Genomic DNA, 5,953 nt, shown 5'->3' on the forward strand with positions numbered 1-5,953 from the left:
ATTCTGAAGGAGATCAGCCCTGGGATTTCTTTGGAAGGAATGATGCTAAAGCTGAAACTCCAGTACTTTGGCCACCTCATGCAGGAGTTGACTCATTGGAAAAGACTCTGATGCTGGGAGGGATTGGGGGCAGGAGGAGAAGGGGACAACCGAGAATGAGATGGCTGGATGGCATCACTGACTCGATGGACGTGAGTCTGAGTGAACTCCGGGAGTTGGTGATGGACAGGGAGGCCTGGCATGCTGCGATTCATGGGGTCGCAAAGAGTCGGACACGACTGAGAGATTAAACTGAACTGAAGGGACCTTCATTGAACCCAACATTAAAGGGTCCCAAACAAGTCCCACTCTATTTACCCCTGTTCAATATATGTATACTGAAAATATATATGTTTAAAAGACTGGAAGAAAATTACAGTGAAATATCTCGCCAAAAATTGTGAAATTACAGTGAAATACCTGACTGATTAATCAAGTTAAGAGATTAACAAAAAGGCCTGAGTCCCTCAGCTCTACCTGTCACTGGGGACCCCAAAGCCTTTATAAAAATAGACAAAATGGCCAAGGGATTTAAAAAAATGGCTTTTGGGGGATTTTGTAAGTCTAAGGCTTACTGATGGGATCCTAATAGAAACTAAAGTTATAGGTATAAAATCTGATACAGATTAGATGAAATTTCACAAAAATTGGTTTATTAAAATGGGCTTTATATAAAATAATTACATCTCTTTTGCCTAAATATATTATGGGATAAACATTATGTCTCACAGGGGAATGCTTCCCCTGCCTTGTATTATAAGACAGGGCATATAGAACTGCCTCTTAGACTATATTAATTAAATGTACAAAAGAAAATCAGTAGGGTTTTCAGTCCACACATAATGATGTTAAAACTGGGAGCTAATATTCAGGGACTAATACAAACAATAAGAGAGATTTTTTCCCCCTCTGTGGATCTAACTTGTACCCTTAGAAAGAGGAACTTTGTTGAATGCCTTGTGCAAATTTTTATTGTTGTTACTCAGTTGCTAAGTCAGGTCCCACTCTTTGCGACTCCATGGACTGTCTGTAACATGCCAGGTTCCTCTGTCCTCCACTAATTTCCACAGTGTGCTGAAACTCATGTCCATTGAATTTGGTGATGCCGTCCAAACATCTCATTCTCTGTCGACCCCTTCTTCACCTGCCGTCAATCTTTCCCGGCATCAGGTCTTTTCCAATGAGTTGGTTCTTCACATCAGGTGGCCAAAGTATTGCAGCTTCAGCTTCAGCATCAGTCCTTCCAATGAATATTCAGGGTTGATTTCCTATATGATTGACTATATGTTTGATCCTTGTTGTTCAAGGGACTCTCAAGAGTCTTCTCTAGCACCACAATTTGAAAGCATCAGTTCTTGGGTGCTCAGCCTTCTTTACAGTCCAACTCTCACATTCATACGTGACTACTGGGAAAAAAACATAGCTTTGACTATACAGACCTTTGTCAGCAAAGTGATGTCTCTGCTTTTTAATGCATTGTCTAGTTTTGTCATAGCAAGCGTCTTCTAATTTCATGGCTGCAGTCACCGTCTGCAGTGATTTTGGAGCCAAAGAAAATAAAATCTGTCACTGCTTCCACTTTTTCCCCATTTGCCATGAAGTGATGGGATCAGATGCTATGATGTTAGTTGTTTTTAATATTGAGTTTTAAACTGCTTTTTCACTCCCTTTTTCATCCTCATCAAGAGGCTGTTTTGTTCCTCTTCACTTTCTGCCATTAAAGTGGTATCATCTACATATATGAAGTTATAAGTTGATGTTTTTCCAGCTTGTGATTCATCCAGCCCAGCATTTCGCATGATGTACCCTACATATAAGTTAAATAAGCAGGGTGACAAGAGCCTTGTTGTACTCCTTTTCCAGTTTGGAGCTAGTCGGTTGTTCCATGTCCAGTTCTAACCGTTGCTTCTTGACCTACATACAGGTTTCTCAGGAGGCAAGTAAGGTCATCTTGTATTCCCATCTCTTCAAGAATTTTCCAGTTTGCTGTGATCCACACAAAGGTTTTAGCATACTCAATGAAACAGAAGTAGATTTTTTCTGGAATTCCCTTGCTTTCTGTGTGACCCAACCAACGTTTGCAGTTTGATCTCTGGTTTCTCTGTCTCTTGAAAACCCAGCTTCACATCTGGAAGTTCTTGGTTCACATACTGCTGAAGCGTAGCTGAAGGATTTTGAGCATTACCTTGCTACTATGTGAAATGAGCCCAATTGTATGGTAGTCTGAACATTTTTTGGCATTGCCTTTCTTTGCAGTTGGAATGAAAACTGACATTTACCAGTCCTGTGACCACCGCTGGATTTTCCAAATTGGCTGACATATTGAATGCAGCAGTTTAACAGTACCATATTTTAGGATTTGAAATAGCACAGCTGGAATTCTATTACTTCCACTAGCTTTGCTTGTAATAACGCTTCCTAAGGCCCACTTGACTTCACACTCCAGGATATCTGGCTCTAGGGGAGTGACCGCAGCACCATGGTTATCCTGGTTATTATGACTTTTCTTAGATGACATCTAAAAACAATAGAATGATATCAGTTCATTTCCAAGGCAAACCATTCAGCATCCAGTAATCCAAGTCTATGCCCCAATCACTTTGCCAAAAAAGCTGAAGTCGAACGGTTCTATGAAGACATACAAGACCTCCTAGAATTAACTCCAAAAAAATATAGTTCTTCTGTGTATTCTTGCTACCTCTTCTTCATTTCTTCTGGTTCTGCTAGGTCTTACCATTTCTGTCCTTTATGGTGCCCATCCTTGCATGGAAATGTTCCCTTTGTATCTCCAATTTTCTTGAAGAGATCTGTAGTCTTTCCCATTCTATTGTTTTCCTCTATTTCTTTGCATTGTTCATTTAGGAAGGCCTTCCTATATCTCCTTGCTATTCTCTGAAACTCTGCATTCAGTTTGCTGTTTCTTTCCCTTTCTCCTTCTGCCGGGGTCCAGCCCCCGCAGGATCCAGGGAAACCCAAAGGAGAAACGGCGTCGGCAATTGATTTAGAGAAAGATAAGGAAAAAATGTTGAAGATAAGAAAATAGAGGAGAGAAAGAGGCTGATATCCCTTGGTTTACATAGAGAACCAATAAAACTCCGAGACAAGAAGTTTGCCCTGTTCACGGAGGCCACAGGTGCCCTCCCGGTCTCCCGAGGGAGTGAAAATGCAGAAAGTCTTCCCGTTCAGGTCTTAGAAACCCGGGCAGATAAGTGAACACAGGGAGCCTCTATGCTCCAAGGGATCAGCCTGAAAAAGAAAGTAAGAGAGAGAAAATGATTGACACGGGGTGACCAAGCTGTTTCAGTCAGCGAGGCCCAATAGCTTTATTTTCAAAAGGTACTTATATACTTTTTTGTACATAGAGGGAAATGAAAGAGGCAAGGTCATACAGAGTCAGCCCAAACATTCCAGCAGTTTTGCCCTTATCAAAACCAGGATTTTTCTGCACACCTTTCCCACAAATGATGTTGTGTACAGTATCTTTTGACCTTGGAGGCCTGTGAACATTTTATGACCCTCTTTTGATAAAGGCTGCTCAACCAGAAAACTTATTTTCCCTCAAAGTGTCTTTTCTTTATATTTCTAATCTATGTCAGCCTCAGAAGATGCTAAACAGAGTTACATTTCTCACAGAGTAAAGGTGCAGTAAGTTACAAGAAAGAACCAATTAGCTCAAAGATCTAATGTGGTTAAATTCAAGGCTACACTTGTTTTTCTTACATTTTCACTGTGTTAACTAATGCATTCCCAGGTGCACAGTGGGTAAGAGATAAGGGAACTTAGCAACAAGCATTGGCCCAATAATGAAATCCTATACCAGCACTACTCTGATAACTTTTAACTCTTTGAAAGGCTCTATGTTTTAGGCTTTCCGTGCCTCTCACAGTTGAGAGGCTGTAAATAATCACATGCATAACTGTAAGAGTCTGGATATACCTGCCAAGCAAGCTAGAATGCTAACAGAGGGGGTTTGATTTGAAATATTCCTCTCATGTCCAGGAGACTTACTAGCTATAGCCCTAAGTTGATTTTCTTCAGAGAAAGGTGGTCAGGGTTAGCCCCCTGTTAATGTCAGAGGAGTTGGTGAAAGTCATGAAATAGTAAAACAGACAGATTCTGGTTTGGGGGTAGATGCTCGAGAAAGCCTAGGGAACCCCTTGAGTTCTGAAGCCTTGCTTAACAGTTCTCTTCCACATGAACTTTGTCATGGGGGGGTCTGCCGTGGTGGCTCCCGGCATCCTTTGCCTTTTGCTTTTCTTCTTTCCTCAGCTATTTGTAAAGCCTCCTCTGACATCCACTTTGCCTTCTTGCATTTCTTTTTCTTTGGGATAGTATTGGTCACTCTGCCTCTGTACAATGTTATGAACCTCTGTCCATAGTTCTTCAAACATTCTCTTTCTCAGATCTAATCTCTTGAATCTGTCATCTCCATTGTATAAATTATAAGGGATTTGATAGATCATATCTGAATGGCCTAATGGTTTCCCCTACGTTCTTCAATTTAAGTCAGAACTTGGCAATAAAGAGTTCATGATCTGAGCCACAATCAGCTCCTGGTCTTGTTTTTGCTGACTGTATAGAGCTTCTCCATCTTTAGCTGTAAAGAATATAATCAATCTGATTTCAATACTGACCATCTGGTGATGTCCATGTGTACAGTCGTCTCTTCAGTTGTAAAAAGGTGTTTATTATGACCAGCATGTTCTCATGACAAAACTCTGTTAGCCTTTGGCTTACTTCATTTTGTACTCCAAAGGCAAACTTGCCTGTTTCCTCCTGTATCTCTTGATGTCCTACTTTTGCATTCCAATCCCCTATGATGAAAAGTACATATTTTTTGGGAGTTAATTCTAGAAGGTCTTGTATGTCTTCATAGAACCATTCAACTTCAGCTTTTTTGGCAAAGCGATTGGGGCATAGACTTGGATTACTGTGATGATGAATTGTTTGTCTTGGAAACTAACTGATATCACTCTATTGTTTTTGAGATTACACCCAAGTACTGCATTTCAGACTCTTGTTGATGACGAGGGCTACTCCATTTCTTAAAAGGCTTTCTTGCCCAGAATTCACCCATTCCTATCCATTTTAGCTCATTGATCCCTAGGATATTGATGGTTAATCTTGCTATCTCCTGCTTGTCCGCATTCAATATACCTTGATTCATGGATCTAACATTCCAGGTTCCTATGCAATATTGTTCTTTGCAGCATCAGACTTTACTTTCACTGCCAGACACATCCACAGCCTAGCAATATTTCTGCTTTGGTCCAGCCACTTCATTCTTACTGGAGCTATTAGTAATCATATTCAGCTCTTCCCCAGTTGCATATTGGACACCTTCTGACCTGTGTCATATCTTTTTGCCTTTTCATACTGTCCATGAGGCTCTCCAGGCAAGAATACTGGAGTGGGTTTTCATTTCTTTCTCCAGTGGGCAACGTTTTGTCAGAACTCTTCACTGTGACCTGTCTGTCTTGGGTGGCCCTGCATGGTATGGCTCATAGCTTCATTGAATTATACAAGCTAAGCCCCTTCATGGAAGAACTGTACAAAAAAAATCTTCATGACCCAGATAATCATGATGATGTGGTCACTAATCTAGAACCAGACATCCTGGAATGTGAAGTCAAGTGGGCCTTAGAAAGCATCACTACGAACAAAGCTAGTGGAGGTGATGGAATTCCAATTGAGCTGTTTCAAATCCTGAAAACTGATGCTGTGAAAGTGCTGCACTCAGTATGCCAGCAAGTTTGGAAAACTCAGCACTGGCCACAGGACTGGAAAAGGTCAGTTTTCATTCCAATCCCAAAGAAAGGCAATGCCAAACAATGCTCCAACTACCACACAATTGCACTCATCTCACATGCTAGTAAAGTAATGCTCAAAATTCTCCAAGCCAGGCTTCAGCAAT

This window comes from Ovis canadensis, chromosome 3, assembly GCF_042477335.2.
Source record: "Ovis canadensis isolate MfBH-ARS-UI-01 breed Bighorn chromosome 3, ARS-UI_OviCan_v2, whole genome shotgun sequence".
NCBI classification, from domain to species: Eukaryota; Metazoa; Chordata; class Mammalia; order Artiodactyla; family Bovidae; genus Ovis; species Ovis canadensis.